At 42.9% G+C, this 22735-nt stretch overlaps 1 protein-coding gene across 4 annotated transcripts in view; it reads right to left on the bottom strand.

The window, feature by feature from the left end:
* The window catches only part of DHX35 (DEAH-box helicase 35), a 782267-nt gene that overhangs the window by 509175 nt on the left and 250357 nt on the right, over positions 1-22735 (bottom strand). For all 4 annotated transcript variants that reach the window (XR_010132262.1, XR_010132260.1, XR_010132261.1 and 1 more), the window contains one exon: positions 9682-9843. The gene's annotated coding sequence lies outside the window, so the exon portion shown is untranslated. The remainder of the gene's footprint in view (positions 1-9681; positions 9844-22735) is intronic.

The following is a 22735-nucleotide window of genomic DNA, read 5'->3' as shown; positions in this document are numbered from 1 at the left end:
GGTGTCTAAATTTTCTAGTCATCTGAGTCATATGTCCCTAACATACACAACATGTTTCCCCCTTCCGCTGTGTCTCTGTTTATGACACTTCCCTGGAGGAGCATCCTCAGAACCCTCTCTGCTTCTTTAAATCTTTTTTCATCTTTTCCAGGCCCCACACAATTGATATTTCACAATAAGATATTCCCAGATTTATCCCAGTGAGAGTTAACCACTCTTTCCTTAGCTCTCCAATTACACAGTGCCCCTCGGTCTTATCCCAATCTGCCTTGGTGTGTGGCTGGCCAGCTGTGTACATGCCTGTCTCTTTTGCTAGAGCATAAACTCTGTCTGGGTAGGGCTTGTGCCCAGGTGGGCACTGAGGAAATGTGTGCTGAAGACAAGCATGCCACATATGACTAAATGCAACTTTTAGCGATGTGGCAATATGATAGGGTCTCATTAGTTCATATTAATTTGAGGAGATCTCAATTAATGAGAAACTGCGGTAATTTAAAAGAGCAATAGCAGCTGGATGCAGTGGCTCATGCCTGTAATCCCAACACTTTGGGAAGCCAAGGCGGGAGGATCACAAGGGTCAGGAGACCAAGACCATTCTGGCTAATACGGTGAAACTCCATCTCTACAAAAAATACTAAAAATACAAAAACAAAATTAGCCAGGCACGGTGGGGGGTTCCTGTAGTCCCAGCTACTCGGGAGGCTGAGGAGGGAGAATGGTGCGAACCCGGGAGGCAGAGCTTGCAGTGAGCCAAGATCATGCCACTTCACTCCAGCCTGGGCAACAGAGTGAGACTCTGTCTCAAAAAAATAAATAAATAAATAAAAATAAAAATAAAAAGAGCAATAGCTTATTTAACTCAGAAAGTCAGATAGAAACTCAAATTAGCCCAAGAGTATTGCTGAAGAAAGACCTTACCTTCTGAATCAGTAAGGATGAATAAGTAAGAACATATTAATTATAGCTTATCAATTAGGCAACAGCAGGTTCTCTGGGCTGCTTCACTTAGGCAGTCAGGCCTATGGATTAAGAGCTAGCATGTAAAGTTGGCTCGACCTGGGCTTTAGTTTTCACTAAACCACATACCAGCTGCATGGCTTTGGGCCAGCCACTTAACTCTCTAACCCTCAGTTTTCTCATCTGTAAAATGGCAATAATAATTTCTTCCTCCCAGCATTATTATGAAAAGAAATTATGTCTGTAATGCATGTCCCACTGTACTGGGCACATTGTAAGTGCTCAATAAAGGTCACTTGCCATTATCATTATTATTTAATCTGTGAGAGGAAGAGATTTTCTAAATTTAAGAACAATTTTGACCCTACTCTGTACCTGTCCTGAAAGGTTGGGGGTAGGGGGAGGGGGGAAACAACAACAACAACAAAATAAAACCTCATCAGATTGTCAAGCCTCAGGACCCGGATGTCAAGGACTTATTATGACCTGCTCAGCCAGTGGGGCAGGCTTGCAAAGTGACAGCTGGCAAAACAGTCCCCGTACACATTTGTCCCATTTTCCAATCACTAATACTCTCCAGAAATCAAAGAGATTAGCCCCTTTTTCCAATGCCCTCATGAGTGAAAACCAAGAGAATTAGAGTTGGCTTCACCCAAACACAAGCTCCCAATATGCAGAAACTCCAGCAAGCTAGGCTCAATTTGATAGAGACCCAAGTCCCCCCTCTCCTCCCCAGCCAGCACATTTTAAAGACACAAAACCAATCAATAGGGAGCATTCAGAGAGTTGCTGCCAGTGGCTAGAAGAGAATAGATACCAAGAAAGTCATAACGATGATAAATCCGGGCTCCGCTCCTCTCTGACTAATGTAGGCACTAAAACACACCATGAATATCCTGCTTTGAAACGTGTCACGCTTCTGAGGGACCAATCAATCTCTGGCTCTCAGTGGACCACATTAAAATAAATTTGTCACTGTGAGTTTATGAAATATTGATGGTGTTTTTTAGTCACGGTGTTAGGAGGTGGAAAGGTGTATCTGAAGAGGGAGGCAGGGAGTGGGAGAGTTGCTTTAATGAATTATCTCCAGGCTAAGAAAGGAAACATATGCAGAGACTGGAGGAAGATGAAGCATGGAAGAAAACACATTGGCGTGGAGAGCAAAAAGCTTCCAGAATGAGAAAGTCCAGAGCAGTGATGTCTGAGCTGTGTTCCAAAACACACAACTAAATGGCTACTCTTGGGAGGGACTTGGGCAAGAATGGGGGTTTCCTGGTAAAATCTGGGAAACTGTATACTCAATCCAAGTCTTGGAGAGACAGGTGCACAGTAACATGTTAAAAGTTCTGAGAAGTCCTGCAGTGCAAAAGCTCATTTAACTTTGTTTAACCTAATATTTCCCAAACTTATTTAACATGGCAAAACAAACATCTTACTGAACACTAAAGTTCTATGTAAACTAGTTTGGAGATACTGGCCTACATCCTTGCAACACAAAGTGTGGTCCATGAACAATTGGCATCACATCACTTGAGAGCTTGTTAGCAGGCTCCGTCCCAAACCGACTGGATCAGAATCTGCATTTTAACAAGATCCCAGGTGATTTATGCACAGTGAAGTATGAAAAGTGCTAGTTTAAGTGACTCACCAGAGAAAGAAGACTATACAGGACAAGCTAAGATATGCCTGGTAATGAAGGCTTCTGTTTGTAATCCTGACCATGGCCTGCACAGCAGGACCCAGGGGACTCTATGCCCTCATCCAGCATTGGGGCTGTGTATCAGCTGAGCATTCACTCGCACTGGCAGAAACTCAGAAGGCATTTTTAAAATCAGGTATGCAGTGACCTCTCTTGAAACAAGTGGAAATTATAGATGCCCAGTGGTCTTTTCGTATTTGCAAAACCAAGAAACAGAAATACCTCCACCCACGCTAGAAAAGCTGAATTCAGGTCATCAGCCTGCCGAAACCTCACCAGAAGCCTCAGGCTTGTCACTTGGCCTCTAAAGACATGTACCCCAGTGAGAGTTAATGCTCTATTCTCAGCTCTTCATTTTATCACAATCTGCCTTGGCACATGGCTGACCAACTGTGTACATGCCCGTCTCTTTTGCTAGAGCATAAACTCCTTCTGCGTAGGGTCTGTGCCCAGGTGGCCACTGAGGAAATGTGTGCTGAAGGCAAGCATGCCACATATGACTTACTGCTGGTATCTGCATGTGGAAACTGAGGTGAAGAAAGCCCAGGGATCTCAGCCAGACTACTACTTCTGCATAACAGGTGAGCGCTCAGACTCTGCAGGGGATGGACACATCCCAGCTCCACTGCTTACTTAGCTCTGTGACTTGGCAAGTGACCTCACCTCTCTAAGCCCCAAGCCCCAGCTGTCTTGTTCACCTTTGTATTCCAGTGCCCAGCACATGTCTGGCACATAGAATCACTGAAAACATGCTTGATGCATGAATGAATACACTGTTGAATCTGTGCAGTGGGGACATGACTATTTCCCACCTTTTAGCGTTATTGAGAGAATTCATGGAATTGGGTCAGGAAGGTGCACATCGCAGACACTCAAAACGAGTCTCTGCCTTATTTATGTATTGGACAGTCCCATGTGGATGACAGAGGGAATTTTTAAGTTTTTGCTTGTGCTTTGGCAGCGTGAAGAGAATCTGATGCTGGGCTTTGTTAATTAGTGATCAGTTCTCTGGTGGATCAAGGAGGCAGAACAGGATTCTGCTCCCTCTGGTGGCTTCTGAACTTCTTTGTTCCTCAGAATTGCCCTCTCCTTTCCCAGAAGGGAACTGGTGGGCAGGAACCATGCCACACCCTGCAGAACAACTCCCAAGGCCTCTTGACCTTGGTCCACGGACCCTCAATAGTGACCCTGACCCTGGAGGTCCGTTTTGGTCCACTGACCCTCAAGAATCTCCACTGACCCTGGAGAGTCAGCTGGGGAGAGTATCTGGTACTTTTCCTTCAGCAGCAAAAAAAGTGTCAAGAAAGCAGCTACTGGCACCCATGGAGATGGCTTTCTTCCTTCTTACAGACCACAGGGCCAGGACAGGACCAAGGCTCAACACACTGCTGGACTCCTCTGCTCCCTCCCCAGGTGTCTGAGCATACCCAGCTTCAATCCATTCTTCCCTTAAACCCTCAGCTAATTACTGTGAGTCTCAGTATTCTCCTCCATATAATGGGAAGAAATGAGGTCTACCTAATAACGTTGTGATGAAGATTAAATGAAATAATGCCTGTCATTGATTATTGATTTTGATCAATGGATGTTGGGCTCAAATGAACCAAGCACTCAAGAAGTGGTATTAATCATGCAATTGGGTATTGTCATTTTAAGGATTCTTTTTGACATCAATACATGGCAAAGAAGACATGCAACAAAGTTTACCAAAGGAAAGAAGGAAGGATCCAATACATCAACACAAAACAGAATATACTGTTTGAGAAGTAGAAATAAAAACAGTATTAAAAACTAGGAATTATTCAGTGTGTACTACATAACCGGCAAAATGCTAAAACCACTTAAATATGTTATTTCATGTAATCCTTAAAAATAATCTCATTAGATAGGCATTATTGTGATTCCAATTTTAGAAATGAAGAAACTGAGACACAGAAAGGTTAAGTAACTCACCTAAAGCCACACAGCTAGTAAGTGGAGGGGCTGGGATTCAAACTCACGTCTTTCTGACATAATAAAGTAAGCCCTGGGTCACAAAGTTATATCACTCAGTTCTTTAGAACAGCTAAAACTGCATCCAATCACTGTCTCTTGTACCAATCTAAAATCAGTGCCCAGAAGACTCAAATTTTACTGGAAAACAAAAGGGAAGCCAAGTGTCCTGAGACTGCTAAATTCCACCAACCACCAGACAGCTGTGAGACTTAAGGCAAGTGAGTAAATCTTTCTAAATCTCCCTTTTCTTAATGGCGTACAGAGTCATGGTAAAAATTTGGGTAAACTGTCTAGTAAACCAGCCATGTTCCTGCATGTATTTCCAACGCCAGGAGCAATGGTGAGTTCCTGGGATACAAGGACCAGCAGAGCAATCTCCTTTACCTGGCAACTTCACAGACCAGAAGAAGGAGGATACTATTGTGACAGCACAGAGGATGGAGCAACCAACTGTATAATGATGGAAAGGAGAGTGCCATCAGGGAAGGTTACATCTAAGAGGGCTCTTAAAGGGTGAATAGGAGTTTTCCAGGTGGATAAAAGAGCAAGAAGCACTTTCAGGGAAGACTGTAGATATGAAAGTGTTTTATAAATGGTAAAATGTGATTGCATTTGCCTCAATAACTGGGCAACACCATGTCACGAACAGACCAGTTTAGCCTATGCATCCAGGTTTAGAAACCCTTCGTTGTCATCCATTGTGACCTTCAGCCCCACTATAAGATCCATTTCCATAGTCCCACTACTGAAGTGATAGGATTTCTGACACACTCCAGCTGTGTCACCAGGGAGGAAGGTTATGCTGGTTAGTTAAGCAGTAGACAGTCTCCAGCAGTTAAGTGACAAAATCAGCTCAACCAAGTGACTGTCATTATATTAACACTCCAAGTAAATGACTGACTGACTGCTTGACTTTTCAACCAAGCATGCTGCAACATCTTTACAGATTGCAGATCTATTTAGCCACCTCTGTGCCTGAAACCCTTAGAAGGCTCTTTCTGAGAAGTTTCTACATGAGCCATAAATGTGTGCAAAAGCAAAGGAGAATCAAAGCGGTCCCTTGATGATCAGCTGCACATGTGCCTAATACCCCAACATGGAGCTTTGGTCAGGTCAGAAGAGAAGTCCAAGAGACCCAAGGCATGGAGACTGAGCCCCTGCCAGCTGGTAGCTGGGGCCTAAAGTACCTGGAAGAAGTAACTGGCTGGTACCTGGAAAAAGTCAGTCCAGGAAAATGTGTGAGAAAAATGGCAATATCTGTAGACTACAAAGGACCTGTGTTCTACCAACTAACTCCTGGTAGTAGATTGTATTATTCTTCAAAATATTCACTGTCTTTTGCAGGGAAAAATTCTATGTCTTCCATCCCACTGAGGTTGGATTCGGCTATGTGACCTGTGCTGACCCTTCTTAGGAGAGGGTTACATAGCCACTGAGATTTGGGGAGTGTTTGTTACCACAGTGGAATTTAGGCTGAGCTGATATATCCACCCCGGCTCCTGGAATTAATTTTTGCAAAGAATGACTGTGAGCATTTTTAACATACAGGGATGCCACCCCTAGTAAAGAGGCAAGGTCCAAAGAATTTCCAGGAAATGTTCATCAACTTCTCTATACTCAGAGCAGTGGTCCTCAATCAAGGTCTATTTTGCCCCCCTGAACATATGACAACATCTAGGGATATTTTCAGTGGTCATGACCAGGAGGCTGTTACTGGAATCTAGTGGGTAAAGACCAGGGATGCTGCCAAACATTCTACAATACACAGGACAGCTCTCTACAACAAAGAGTTACCCAGCTCCAAATGTCAACAGTGCTGAGGCTGAGAATCTCTGCCTCAGAGAGAAACCAGGAAGGGGGTAGAAAGAAGTGGGCTATATATCGTATTTAACAGCAACAGCATGTAACATCTACATGCCATTATTGAATTTACAAAGTGTTTGCTCATACATTCTTTCACTTCATGTTTATGATACTCCTGAAGGATTCATATTTTTATCCTATCTCATCAATGGGGTAACAGAAACCCAAGCAAAAATCTTACCTCAGGGCATATTTGTAAGTGGAGGGTCAGAATTCTAGCCCTGTCTTGCTACCCTATTTCCCTACCATGTTTCATTAAACCAGAGCTGTTTACAATGTCATTTCCTCCAGGATGTTAATCAATACTCTGTCTCTCATTCAGGGGCAGTGTCTCAAAGACAGATTTGGTTAATTTCTAAATCTTTCTAATCCCTTTGAACATGGGGTTCAGCAAAACAGACATACTGCTTGGTTCATTTGTTTTGATAAGGATAGCGTTGTTGTAATTATTTATGGCAATACCAAGTGCAAACTAATCAATTACCCTGGTACATCTTGTCAAAGCAACAATGCCTTGGAGAAGTCTCTAAACTACTGACCTCTTAAATCTTTGCTGAGAAGTGGAACAAAACCATGGCAGGGATTCTTGGTGGAAAATCATCTATTGCCCAACCAATTAGCCAACCCACGATGCTGAATGCTCTCTACTGGAACATTCCAGTGATGCATGAGTTTTCTTGCTGCATGGGTCTAATCAACAAAGGCTGGTAAAGAGAAAGGCATATCAACAGTGGGAAACCTGTCATCCAAAAATACCAGTGCAAGTCAGACAATTTCCAAAGCAAGTTGTGCAGTTCCTATTGAGGTCCCATAGCTCATTTGTAGAGAGAACAAAACTAGAGACCGTTCACATTAGTCATCTGTACCCTACCCATTGCCAGGGCTCAGACAAACCTTCCAAATCCATCCAAAGACTTCTCACTACTAATCCTGACAGGTAACTATAGCCTAAAGGCTAGAGGGAAGATAACAATGATAGACATGAATCAATAAGTATTCTTATATTGGCATATGGCTAAATATAATTCTTCATCAATATAATTATCTATTACATTTTACAGTGATTATTGTGATTATTACTGCACTTGGAAGCTGCTTTTATGGCAATGTATTAATCTGGTAGAAATTAAAGAACTGAGTGAGAAGTACACGAAATATGTGTGATCCCAGGAATAGATGTGAACGTAAACTTTTTAAGCTACCTATTTATGACCTTAATTTCTGACAATAATTTTGACACAAAGTAATAAAAAGGGACAAGGTAGAGTAGACAGAGCCCATTGGATGTGGAAGACTGATAAGATGTTGGGGTCTTCCATCAATTTCTTGTAACAGTGCTTAGCCTCCTGCAGAGATGAATCCACTAATTTGCATAGTAGATGAAGAGCCTGCTCTGTAGCAGATGCTCTTGACATCCTGCCTAATATCCCCTTGGCCCACCTGGGTTACCTGCAGTGGCAGATGGAAACATTTCCAGGACACTGGCACTTCCCACCTCTAATGCCTCTTCCTATGTCTTTCTTCTCTGCCTAAGGGCTTTATCTATCACTCCTTGAGTGTGTTGACCTGCTGCAAGCACAAATGTCCCCAGATGCAATCTCCAAATGATGGGGTAGAGGAATCAGTGGATAGATGTCCCAGCCTCCCCCCTCCAGTGGGAAGACTTTACAGTGTATACCACACACTATTTCAGTGGGTCCCCAGCAGAATTGACCGCAAGTGGCCCACAGCTATAATCTTACACTCACCAGCATGCCACTTGTTTGGCTTGTTTGGCTTTTCTTCCTCCCCTGTTCTTCTCTCCCTACTTCTCCATTTTCTGGGATCATCCTCCAAATAAACAAATGAGCTTGCATCCAACTCCTCCTCTCAGAAGGATGTGAACCAAGACCCTACCCTCCTATAAAATGAAAACAGAACTCTAATCCTCCTTGAGGTTCAAGGATATTTTTTTAAATGTATGATAGACTAGAGTGAACTGGAATAAAGCCAGGGGGCAGGGAGGAATCATGATCTGGAGAACACACTGAGAAGGAAGAGAAACTAAAATAAAGAGGCCAACACAGCCTTGAATGCCTAAGGGATGAAGGGAGTCTGCCTCCATGTAGATGGATGAGGCTAATTCCAGCCTTCCATTTGACCTAAACTTCCCCTTCCAGCCCAATTGGTTGGGCAATAGATGATTTTCCACCAAGGATCCCCACCATGGTTTTGTTCCACTTCTCAGCAAAGATTTAAGAGGTCAATGGTTTAGAGACTCTCCAAGGCAAGTGGAAGCAGCAGCTGTTACCCAGTGTTTATTACTTCTCTTTAGTTTCCTCTAAGAAAACTGCCTCTCTTCATTGTGCGTATCTTTGGTGGGAGGGTTATTAGAGGTGACCACTTCAACTTTGGGAAGCCAAAGAGAAATGATCCTCCTCCTTCTAGCCCAGTACAGTCAGGAGTAGGGGCAGGCTTGTGGAGGAAGGTTAGAAGGCTTACACTCTCCATGGGGACTTCTAATCTAGGGAGAAAAAGGAAGAGGTGGAAAGAAATGGCTAGAGTCCATTCATTGCTGCATAGCACAGGGGCCCCAACCAGATCCTTCTTTCCATAAAACAATTGCTGGGAGTCCCGATTCATATATCTACAGAGCTCTTAGCTAGCCTGGTCCATGACGCCTAACAATTCTGAGATCCCGAACATCCTGCCAACAGATTTCCTTTCACCTAAATGCAGTGAAGTTTCTTTCTGTTTTTATAACCCGGAATCTTAATTGTTATTTGCATATTTGCAATATGAGCATTTGGGGTGGGAAGCTGTGTGGGGGCGGGGAGGGATAAGGAAGTAGGGAGAGAGGAAGGGAGGTAGGAAGTAGGAAGGGAGGGAGACCACTGAAAAAGTTTTAAAATCTAAGAATAAGAACTGGAAAATATTTTTGGAGCCTGGACAGTTTTGCAATGAGACATTCGTCAAATGAACATAAATCAGAAGAAGGAAGTGTTCTTTGTCCTTGTCACCTCTTGAAACCATTATTGCCTGGATAGTTAAAGGAGATGCACCTTGAAACCACTAGGAACACACAGCTGCAACAGAGCCTTCAAATTACAAAGTCCCAGCACAACTAACCACAGCATACAGCATACAGCATACAGCATCCCATAACAAAGGAAAGTCCTTTTACTCACTCCACAAGAGGGATGACAGCATCAGAGCTGGGTACACGAATCCAGTGTTAGGGTCCACACCTGAAACAGCTACCCTTGGGGGTGGCATTGCTGGTGGCACTCTCAGGAAGATAAAACAAGATGCTGTAACGTCAGGGTGTGGCATAGTCATCCCAGGTTTATCTGGAAAAGGAGAGAATGACAACAGGACTGATTTATGAACACATGGAAGCTTCTCTAGAAATCCCCCAAGCCATTTGGAAAGTAGAAGCATGGAAGAGACTGACCTTTCTACAATCAAGTAGGTGAGATTTGGAGCTTCCCAGCTCTTTACTGCAACTGCATCCAGTGGACTAACCAAGGCAGAGTATTTGGGTCAATGTCAAAGGTAGAGTTCTTGAGTAAAATGCCTGGCCCCCTTGAACTTCAGTTTCCTATTCTATAAATTATATCACCATCTATCTCATTAGGCTGTTGTAGGGCTTCAGGGAGATGACATATATGTATTTAATAATACATATTGTTGTTGATATATATTGTTGTATATTGTATATGTTGTTAGAGCCTCATCTCAAATATGCACTGAACTAAATCTTAGATTAATGATTTACATGAAAGAAGGAAACAGAAGCTCAGACGGATGGGGCTGAGAATGTGATGCATGCCACCCCAAGATCACCAGGCTGAGCCAGGTGACTTTATGAGCTGGACAGCAAACCATCTTTCATAGCTGCTACGTTTTCCTCCTTCCCAAAGCTGCAGTCTCATTCAAAGAGGATTCCCTCTCCCAATAAAGGAGGCCTGTTCTGCTATTGAGGTTAGGGTAAGGAGCTCTGTGCCAAACCCACCAAAAACTCAGCTCAGCCTCTGGGAGAAAACTGAAATCAATATTGATCTAATCACAGAATTCACTAAGAATAGAAGCGAAGAAATAAATTTCAAAAAATATTGATAGACCTAACTATAAAAATTAAAAATTCAACAACATACTGAGAAAAAAAAAATTCCAACATGTATGATGAAGAGTTAATATCCTTGAGGTTACGGGTTAGATCACTCTTAAGAGCAGTAAGAAAACAAATGCTGAGTTAGGGAAACATGATCCACGGACAGACAGAGAAAGTTCATGTAAGAGGAATGATAGCCAGGAGCAGTGGCATGCGCCTATAATCCCAGCTACTTGGGAAGCTGAGGTGGGATGATCACTTGAGCCCAGGAGCTCAAGGCTGCAGTACACTACGATTACACCTGTGAATAGCTACTGCACTCCAGCCTGGACAACACAGACAGACCCTGTCTCAAAAAAGGAGGAGAAGAACCATAAATTACAAAGATTTAAAAGGTTCACCCTACTAATAATCAAATAAATGCTAATTAAGACAGCAATTTGATTTCATTTGTAATCTATTAAATTTGCAAAGACTAAAGAAAACTCAATGTTGGTGACAGTTGAGCAATCTAGGCACTCGTCGATTGCAGGTGGGAGTATAAATTAGTACAAATTCCTAAAGGGTAATTTGGCAATCTGTATCAAGGATGCTGAAAAATTATTCATGCCTACTTAACAATTTTATCCTAAGGAAATAATTAGAAATGTGAACAAATATTTATTTACAAATGTGTTCATCATAATATGACTTACGGTGGCAAACAAATGGATCAACCTGACTAGGAAACAACAAAGAAATTAGTAAATAGCATATGGTTCACCCATATTGTTGAATATTATGAAGTCAATAAAGAACATATTTTGGGATACATTAAAAAACAGGTTACAGAACAATATATAATATGACCCCACTGTGTAAGAAATGAAATTATATTTACATATATTGTGTAGTATAGAAAAAGGACTGATGTTTTCTACTCCAAAATGTTTGTTGTGGTTACCCTTAAGAAGTGGGATTATAAAATTAATAGAACTTACACCTGCATGATGTTAGCGGCAAGAAATAAGGAGGACTGATACATGGACCCAGTCAGATGGAAACTCAGAACCTTCAAAATGCAGGATTTTTTCTTAATGAGACTCTGACCTCATGAGACTGTAACATTTGGGTTACATAAATTTAAGAATAGATAAAGGGATATGAAAGTAAATATGAGGGAAATTTTTAATTAATACAGAAAATACTGCACAGCTATATACCAATGGTCTTGATTTTAAAAAAACTGTAATTTCCTAGAAAAATCACAATGTTATAATGACCAAAATTAATTAAATAATATTAGGAAATCTGAATACAATGATTCTGATGGAAGCTCTGGCCTATAAAGTAGGAGGCAGAAATAAGTGGTTAACTACTGAAAATAAAGAATCAAAATAGGTATCATTTGCAAATGTTATTACTGTAAATTTAGAAAACATAATACAAGAATTTGATAAACTAATGAATTTATTATATCTCATTAGATGACAAGATACAAAATAAATGTATATAAATCTATATTTTCCCAGACTTTCACTGACTTTTATAAGTGAAAAATATTCAATCCATAGTAGCAAATTCATTGAAAATTACTCAATTACTCAGTGCTCAAAGAGCGGTTACCCTTAGTATGAGGGTGCCATGTTGTTTTTCCTAATTCTAAGCTCTGTATTTTAAGAACTTTAGAAGTAACATCATCATCTGAAACATATTGAAGAAAACCAAGGTTTTGTCCTCATTTCCTATTTGATTAAACTCAAGCTTTTGTTTTTTCCCTTGTTTTGAAATTCCCTATTAATGAAACTCGGACACTTGGAAATCAGCCATTGCTTTCCTTAGACCTTATGTAAATATCTGAGTGGTGGTTCTCCAGGACATAAAAATTGGTCACCCAGGCTCTCCCATCTTTGAAAATTCAGCAGTCTATTGCAATGTTAAAGCAATAACAACACTGTCACAGCTCATTCTTCTACCTGTGGCTAGAAATTGTCTTTTGGCATTTTTTTGTGAGGTACCTTCTGAATTCAAAGACATTAAAACATGTGAGACAGGGAAGCATGCATCTTGGAATTAAGGAAGGGGGTTATCCTAGAAATTTAACAAACATGATCAACTTATGTAAGATCCTATGAGTAGAAGAAAGGGAAATCAAATCTGGTTGCACCTACCAAACCAGTGACGGGGATATTTTGTGATAAAGATTCTGGTGATAATATTAATGATGTTGGTAACAGTGAAGAAAATTGATGGGGAGGAGTAGAGGTGAGTAAAGAAATGGTCATGGGACTGTAAACTAGTTCAACCATTGTGGAAGTCAGTGTGGCGATTCCTCAGGGATCTAGAACTAGAAATACCATTTGACCCAGCCATCCCTTTACTGGGTATATACCCAAAGGACTATAAATCATGCTGCTATAAAGACACATGCACACGTATGTTTATTGTGGCATTATTCACAATAGCAAAGACTTGGAACCAACCCAAATGTCCAACAATGATAGACTGGATTAAGAAAATGTGGCACATATACACCATGGAATACTATGCAGCCATAAAAAATGATGAGTTCATGTCCTTTGTAGGGACATGGATGAAATTGGAAATCATCATTCTCAGTAAACTATCGCAAGAACAAAAAACCAAACACCGCATATTCTCACTCATAGGTGGGAACTGAACAATGAGATCACATGGACACAGGAAGGGGAACATCACACTCTCAGGACTGTTGTGGGATGGGGGGAGGGGGGAGGGATAGCATTGGGAGATATACCTAATGCTAAATGATGAGTTAGTGGGTGCAGCACACCAGCAAGGCACATGTATACATATGTAACTAACCTGCACAATGTGCACATGTACCCTAAAACTTAAAGTATAATAATAAACAAATAAATAAAAATTAAAATAAATAAATAAATAAAATGAATAACCTATTAAAAAAAAAAGAAATGGTCATGGACGAGTAGCATTGGGATGGGTGTGGGGATAAGAATAGGAACAGAAATGAGTGACAGTAGCCATTGGGATGGCCATGGGAATGGGAGATAAGAATAGGAACAGGAATGGATGACAGTGGGCATTAGGATGGGAGTGGGAATGGGAGTGGGGAGAAGAATAGGAACGGGAATAGGTGACAGTGGGCATTAGGATGAGTGTGGGAATGAGAGTGGGGATAAGAATAGGAATGGGTAACCGTGGGCATGAGGATGGGTGTGGGGATGGGATTGGGGATAAGGATAGGAATGGCAATGGGTGGGCATTGGGTTGGGAGTCGGGATGATGAAGAGGAAGGGAAAGCTGAGCACACAACATACACATCATTACTATTAGGGTAAAGTATCTTCATGGATGTGTGAAAGGAAGGAAAATCTCTCCAGATTCCTCTCTTCTCCCACTTAAGGTATCATGGGTGTGTCTAAAGGAAACGTTAAGCTTCTGATGTTTCTCCCTAATCCTCAGAGCAACGTTCTCAAATCAGACTACTCTCATCCCAGATGACCCAAGAATGCTTGCTATTTGATCTCTTTCTAAGAGAACTTCTGATCCCATTCCAATCTGGTAAATAGGTTAGTCTTGTGACTTGCTGTGTCCTTGGCCTCAGTTACACCCACCAGTGGTGAACATATAAGTGAGTGAATATCATATTAGGTCACTTTCAGAGACATTAAGTAGAAGGAAAGCTGAAAAGCCTTGTATAGACTTCAGATGCAGGTTATGGGGAAGAAGGACATGGAGGAACCTTCATTTGACACATGTATTCCAGCCCTGTCCTCTGCGTTTTGCGTACACGTTCTCATTTAATTCATCCAACAACCCCCTATGATAACATACAAATATTCCCACTTTACAGATAAGAAAATTGAGACCCATAGCCTCTCTTACTCAGCTGTTTACCCATGGAGGCAGGAACCAAGACAGTTCTGCACAGCCGTCTATCCCCAGGATCTAACCCCTGGCTGCCACATAGTAGGTACTCAGTGACTAATCATAAAATTAGATATTGCAACCTAAGGATGCCAACTGCCAAATGGCAGAGCCAGGACTCCCACCCAAGTCTGGCCCTTTCCTGTGCTATTTTTCCAGTACATAGTTGAGGATTTTAGATTTCCTTGGGTTTTCAAAGGAAATTCTTATGAAACTAAAACTTTCCTTGTGTTGCCTTTCCCCTCTGGAAGCATCTTGGGATGTTTTGAGGGGAAAGGCAAATAGGGAAAATGAAATTGACGAGCAGGAGCCACTCCAGACATGACGGAGGTCCCCACAAATATTCCCCGTGGGCCTCATTACACATTTGAGCAAACATTACCTTCACTCACAGCTAAATTTCCTGTTTGCTTGGCTGATCAATTCCTCATCAAATTTTAATGCGGGGTTCAAACCGTCTGTGGTGTTTTAATTAGGCCTAAGATTGCAAAGTGTCTGAGGCAGGGCTGAGCCTCATCCAAATCCTGCTTCCCATTGCGGTGTTGCCAGGAGGGGTGGGGGGCTGAGCAGAGCTGGGCTGGGCCAGAGCCAGACACTTGGCAGACCCTGTTCCTAGGTGCACTGTGCTCTCTAGTGGTGACAATCTGCAGAGAAATGGGCTGTGCAGCCCCAGGGGCTTGGAGCCCTCTCCTGATTCCTTCCAATCCCTGAGAGTGTATAAGCTGCCTTGCCTGCTTTCCCGCTGCCTCTCTTCCTTTCCTACAAAACAGAGCATCCTGGTGGCCTTATGGAACTGACAAACACTAATCAACACAACTAGTGTGCCTGGTGCTATGCTAGGAGGCAACAGAAGAAAAAGACACAAGACCTGCCTTCAGTAGCTCATAATGGAGAAGACAGTTGTACATACAATTTGACATGATGGATGGCGTGGCTGGGACATATACGTGACAATATATGTGACACCAGTGATGGGTGCCAGGAAGACAGACCCAGTGCTTAGGTCATTAGAGGGTCTGGTGGGCCTCCAGAACATCAGAAACCAAAGTGGTTCTTTTCAGAGCCAGAGGGTGAACCAGGTAGTTAGGACATAAGGATATTGACAGACATTGATCAAAATAGATCAATGGATAGATCTCAACGTCCAACAACCTTCCCCCCTTCACACCCACTTCTCCACGTTGACCCTTCCTCAGCTCAGATCTTCAGGAAGGCTGCCCCAAAGCTTTGCTCCTGCCCCTGACAAGATATATCAGGATGTCCAAAACTAACCACCTAGAAACTGTGCCCTTTGGAAGGCCTCCCTCCTTGTCCAGACTGGGCTACTTGCAGTTTTAGTTCATTTGCACTTTAGGATAGTCAGTGTCCACTACTATATTCAAGGCTCTGAGAAGTCCTGCAGAAAAGGAAGCTGGATCATTTTGCTTAACCCTGTGTCCTGTAGGCTCCTTTGTATACAGAATACTAGTTAACATCTTCCTCTATCTCTAATGCTTTCTGATCTATGCCCTCCACAAGAAGACCTATGCCTGGTCTGGACTAGCCACAGTTTTCCTAAGGACGACAGTATGAGGTGAGTCACAAAGTACCCAACATTATCACCAATAGTATGTCTAAGTAATTTTTAATTTAATGTCCAGATGCTGTCAGTCCTGAGAGCAAAATGCAACTTGATAAAGGACAGCTCTGATGGGGACCACATAAAAAAGGCTGCCCAAGTTCAACAGAATAGTGAGAAGAAACGGAGACCTATTTGAAAGATCAAAGATTGATGCTCTTATTAGATTTGGGGAGGAAAACAGTGAAATTCATGTTTGATTGAAATTACTAATGTTTCTAATGTATTTACTGATAGTAGAATGTAATTAGCTGAATTCAGTGGCTTCCAAACTTGGCTGAGTGTCAAAATCACCTGGGGCATTTTTTAATTGTGCCAGTTCCTGGGCTCTATCCCTCAATACTCTGATTCCATAGAACTGAGGTACTGCTGATGCTGCCAGTTGCAAGAACACATTTGAAAATGATTGCTACAGTTCACTATTTCCCTCAACTCTGTTCTGCGAAATACCAGCTCCACAGGATAATAACACATCTTACCCAAAACAGTTCCATGTTAATAGTGTTGAGCTCACAGTGTGTGCCAGACACTTTGCTAAGATGGGGGTAGAGATGAGAGAGAGAGAGTCATCTCACTTGATCCTCATACTCATCCCCAGTAAGATTATCTTCTAACTTTCTGGACAAGGAAACTAAAGTATAGATATGGATGGCTTGCCCACGGTCACACAGTAAATAGTACCATCCCTTGACAGGCCAACGATGATGTCCCACTGCTAGCTGATTGGACGGTGGTGTCATTCACTGAGATGAAAACAGGAAATGAAGCTGTTATGGGAATAAACGGAAGAAGTTGGTATGTTTGGTTTCAGACACTCTGAGTTTGAGGTGACTATGAGATATCCAGGTAGAAATATCCACCAGGAATTAAATACATGGGCTAAAGACCACAGAGAAGATTTGGACTGAAGTTAAAGAGCTGAGAGTTGAGGATGTTTAGATGGTAGCTGAGACCATCCTGGGCCTCCATTTCCTCTTTCCAAAATGGAACATATCAGTTATCATCAATATGCCTTACATTGGTTCCTCACTAAGTTCAATATAGAATTACCATATGATCCAACAATTCCACTGCTAGTTATATACCCCCAAAGAATTGAAAACAGGTGTCCAAACAAAAATTTTTACACAAATGTTCATAACAGCACTATTTACAATACCCAAAAGGTAAAAACAACACAAATGTTCAAAAACTGGTGAATGGGTAAACAAAATATGGTCTGTTCATACAATGAAATATTATTCAACCATAAAAAGGAATGAAGTACCTATGCATGCTACAACATGTATCAGTGGATGATAAACGTTGATGAACCTTTGAAACATTATGCTAAGTGATGGCTGGGCACAGTGGCACACACTTGTAATCCAAGAGCTTTGGGAGGCCAAGAAGGGAGAATCACTTGAGGCAAGGAGTTCAAGACCAGCCTGGGCAACATAGTGACACCCATCTCTACAAATTTTTTTTAATTAACCAGGTATGGTAGTTCACACCTGTAGTTCCAGCTACTTGGGAGGCTGAGGTGGGAGGTTCTCGTGAGCCCAGGAGTTTGAGGCAGCAGGCAGTGAGCCACATCATACCACTGCACTCCAGGCTGGGCAACGGAGTGAGACTAGCAAAATTAGATGTCACCCTTGACATAAAATATAGTCTGTTTCTGATGTAGAAAAAAGAAACTACATTATTTCTGGTTCATATAAAAACCATATGTGTGCATGAAATGTGGGGACAGGAATAAATAGATTCATACCACCTTCAATCAATAAATTTGCCCTCTCAGAGCTTACGTTCCAGTGGACAGCCCACTTAAAGAAAGTGAACACCTGCCACCCAATCGATTCCTCTTCATGTCTTCCCTCCTCATAAATAGCTCCTGTAAAGACCAGGTTGCTCAAGCCAGAAACAAGAGCATCATCACTGTCAACTCCCTCCCTCTCACCTCCACCCCCAATCCATCAGCAAGTTCTGTCAATTCCATCTCAAAAATCTATTTCAAATCTATTCACCTCTTTCCTTCTCTGTTGCCACCACTCTCCATCAAGTCACTTTCATCTCTTGCCTGCAGTGCAACAGCCTCCTCAGGGGTCTCCTTGCTTCACTTTTGTGTTCTACCATCCATTCTCTATGCACAGTAGCCAGATGAGACTATTTTTTCCAAAAAAAGAAAGAAATTCTGATTGTGTTACTGACTCTGCTTAGAAACAGTCAATGACTTCTTTTTGCACTTAGAATCCCAAATCTAGCTTTCTTTTTCTTTCTAATGGATAGGCATGGGCCCTTTGAGGACCCAACCTATGAACAAACTTACTGCAAAGAGGTAATATTGCCCACTTTCTGCTTCTTGTTCTAACTGGAGCCATAAGCCAGAGAACAGAGTTTTCATACTTTCAGTGGTCATGTGCATAAATTCAAGGCCACACCAAGTCCTGGGTGTGTGTAGTCACCTGCTCGGGCTACCATAACAAAATACCTCAGACTGGGTGGCTTAAGCAACAGGAATTCATTTCCTTATAATTCTGGAGGCTTGCAGTTTGAGATTAAGGTGTCAGCAGGATTGGTTTCTTCTGAGGCCTCTCCCCTTAGTCTGTAGATGGCTGCCTTCTCCGTGTCTTCCAGTGGGTCACCCCTCTGTATTTATCTGTGTCCAAATTTCCTCTTCTTGAAAGAACACCAGTAAGATTAGATCAGGGCCCACCCTAAGACCTCACTGTAGCTGAATCATCTCTTTAATGGCCCTATATTCAAATACGGTCACATTCCAAGGTACTGAGAGCTAGAGCTTCGAAGCATGAATTTGAGGGAACACAGTTTAGCCTGTAACAGTCAGCAGTATAAACATAGTGGTCACTTAAACAATTAATTCAACCTCTCTGAGGTTAGGATGTCCTTGAAGAGATACTACCTGCTTCTCTAAGCGGTAAGGATCAGAGATAATGCATGTAAAACACCCAGCTGGGAGCCCAGCACGGAGTCAGCACTTGATTCTCAGGGATTTTCATCCAAGACCATTGCGCATGGAAGTTTCCTTAAGGCAAACCACAATCAGACCACACGACCAGCTTCAAAGGGTTAAGGCAGCAAACATACTTATCGACTGGAGCTTCTTGGCGGGCCCAGGGAAGCGTGACTGATTGGAAGCCTGTTTAGAGGAGGAGCCCACTTTGTGGGCCCGAAATAAATTAGAACCTGTCAATAGTTCAGATCCTGGAGCATGGACAAAGTCTGCAGTCTCAATAGGCAATTAACACTTTACAGGGGCCATTACCCAGCTGCCTCCCTGCATTTTACTGCACATTTTCTGCCATCAGCTCTGGTATTGAAGCTTCTAAATAAAAACATAAAAATGAGCTACAACAGACCAGCACTTTGCCTGGCTGGAGTTACGGTGCCCATATGCAGCAAAGAGATCATATTTCCTCTCTCCTTCCTAACTGGACTCTAACTCCCCTGCATTCCCAGTCCTGCATAAACATGCATGCATGCACACACACAGAAATGAGCACATGCACATGCAGGCCATCTTCTGAGTGTGCCACAGGAGGCACCGGAGCATGGATACTGGGAGGAAGAGGTGGTCCGGAGTCAGACTGTCTGAGTTCAAAGCCTGACTCCAGCACATTAACTGCGTGGGCTTGCACAAATTGTTATGCCTCATCTTCTTCATCTGTACAATGGGAGTAAGAATAGAGCCTACATCACAAGACTTCCATGAAGATTAGGTGTTTTTAGCACAATACCTGGCACATAATAGACCTCAATAATGTTAAAGGGATCAGTACTGTTGTTGTCACTATCATCAATGGGAGGAGCACGTCTAGCATCAACACCGAGCACATCTAACTGCACGGATCATTGTAATGCCCCAAGCCACTCTGCCTCTGCTCCTTTCCTTTGGTTTCTGCCACTGTCAGAGCCTTGATTGAGCAAGGCATATGCTCACCCTGCTGAACAGAGCCTCTCACACACTTCCTCTAGCTGCCACTGCCAATTCTCTCCTAGGAAGCCAACTCATGAAGTTCCACCCCAAAGTTGATTGCCTTTGGATCACCAGGAGTTAAATCCACAGGTGCAAATTCAAAAAAAATAACCAGGAACTCTGTGAGGTTCCAGTCTCTGGGAACCTAATTGCAAACTCAAGGTCTCAGAGAAGACTGTAGGGCTACTGGATTGGCCAGAAGCAGGATATGCAGGATAAAATTGCCGTTCAGGAGGATATGCAGGATAAAATTCCCCAGTGAGGACACTGGCAGCACCCTCAGGAGCACCTTAGGCTCAGGAGCATGCAAGGCCACTCCTGACCTGAAGTCTGCAGCAACAATTGCTGTCACTTGATGCCAAGGATATCATGGAGCTAGAGCTAGAGGACATTACCATCCAGTCCAGAGCTGGTGCACTGTGCCCATGGAGCCCCAAGAAGGTGGGATGGGGGTGTAGCATCTGCAAGATAGAGCAGGACTGCTACCAAAGTTGAGAAGGGGGGTGGGAATAGTGAGGAGGGGATGCAGGGACACTGCCCCACATCAACTTCAGCAGTTCCATTCTAACCTGTTTGATATTCTGGACTTCTTCATAGATCTTCATGTGTAGAAAGGGATCCGTAGTCAAAGCAAAGCTCTAAAACCAGTGGTCTATCCCAAGGCCTCCATTCTACCAATGGGAAACCTGAAGCTGTCTTGGGTTGAGTTCTCCCAGAAGCAAAGCTTGAGCTGAAGATTTGAGCATAGGAAGGTTTGTCAAAGAAGTGCTCTAAGAAGAAACCAGTAAGGGAATGAAGGAAGCAAGATAGAAAAAGCAAAGAAGCTGAACAAAGGTGCAATTTCGGAGAAGTTTCAGCCCCAGCCTCATCCTGCATGGAGTTCTGGAGTGAGTTGCACCTTAGACTGTGTCCAGCTTTGGACACAGGAGCTAGGCCTTTGTACTCCCACACCAGTCATGACAATGGTGGGAACAAAGTCCCAGGCACTTCAGGCTGTGATGGAGGAACCCTATCCCCACCCCTATGGGCTTCTGCACCCAAGGGCAACCCTCTGAAGAGGGTCACAGGAGTGAGCAGTCAGCAGCAAAGCCCACAAAAGCTGGGGGATGGGCACACAGAGTCGGCAAAAGGGACCCATCAGAATCCAGTGACAATATTGAACTTTATCCAAGCCCTGTGATCTTGGAAAATGTGGAAGTTAAAAAATCTCCCACCCTTTGGTGTCCCAGAAAATAGATTATTGCAATGGTGCACCCTGCCCCACATGTCTTAGGTAAGACTCACAGGTGCCCTCTCCTCGTTTACCTATCACAAGGCCAAAGGCTCTCCAAATTCACACTCTTTGACTCATACATTATTAGCTGAACAAAGTCTCTCCTTACTTAAAAATCCAGGCTTGGTCCAGGTGCAGTGGCTCATGCCTGTAATCCCAGCACTTTGAAAGGCCAAGGCGGGTGGATTGCTCAAGGTCAGGAGTTCAAGACCAGTCTGGCCAACATGATGAAACCCTGTCTCTACTAAAAATACCAAAAAAATTAGCTGGGCGTGGTGCCGTGCGCCTGTAATCCCAGCTACTCGGGAGGCTGAGGCAGGGGAATTGCTTGAACCAGGGAGGTGGAGGTTGCAGTGAGCCAAGGTCGTGCCTCTGCACTCCAGCCTGGGAAACAGAGCAAGACTCTGCCTCAGGAAAAAAAAAAAAATCCAGGCTTGTTTCTTATTTGTCACTGGACAGCACACAAGAGTATCCTCTACTAAGGCCCCACAAACAGTAGTGGGGCCAAGGCTGAGGCCTCTCCTTCCAGATTCATCACCTCCCCAAGAACTGGAACTTTCTCTGCTCTCACCTTTACACCTCTATGTATGTCATTCCTCCTTTTCAAGGTCCTTATTACTCCTCTTCCAAAATCCTGCCCATTCTTCCAAGCTCACCTCTTCCCTATGGCTTCCCTAGCATAACTTATACTTATTGAATGAATGTCACTCTACTTATTCACATGTATGTGAAAGGGACTCTAGGCTGTGTCCAAGATCCCAGGGACAACCTCGTGGCCATCAACAGGGGGTGCAATGAGAGATCATCCCATAAAGACACAGTCAATTCAGATACAAGGGGTTGCTTGGCAAGGTAGAAATTAAATTAAATTCTCTCGGGAAAGCAGCTGAGGACTGTTTTCTGCCAAAGTAGACCAGCAAAGCACTCTGCAGCTCTCTGCTTTCTCACTTCTTGGGAGTTACTTGGTTGTCCCTTGTAGTTATGCAAGTTAAGTCCAAGGAGACACTTAACCCTGAATAAAGAGGATTCTCCTCACCTGACAAAATGTACTTTCCCAAAGCTCCCAGGAATGCAGAAACATCTTTGTAAGGGAGAAATGAATCAATCTACCAAGGAGCGAAAAACCTTGTAGGAAGGGGATTGAAATCCTGAACTGAACCTAGGAAGTAGATTCAACATTAGAACAACTTTGAGTTGACCGAGATGGTCTGCCTAATAGAAAAAAAATTTAAGGACAACAAGATTTTAAAAGAAGATTCACCAGAAAGAAGAGAAAGCCTGGGTTCATGGCCCAAGTTAACATTTGTCTTGAAGTTTTGCAATTCTGGAACATGAAACCAAGGCTGGAAACA

This window comes from Gorilla gorilla, chromosome 21 (assembly GCF_029281585.2).
Source record: "Gorilla gorilla gorilla isolate KB3781 chromosome 21, NHGRI_mGorGor1-v2.1_pri, whole genome shotgun sequence".
NCBI lineage: Eukaryota > Metazoa > Chordata > Mammalia > Primates > Hominidae > Gorilla > Gorilla gorilla.
Note: the sequence above shows the minus strand (reverse complement) of the source record. Positions and strands in the feature narration are given on the sequence as shown.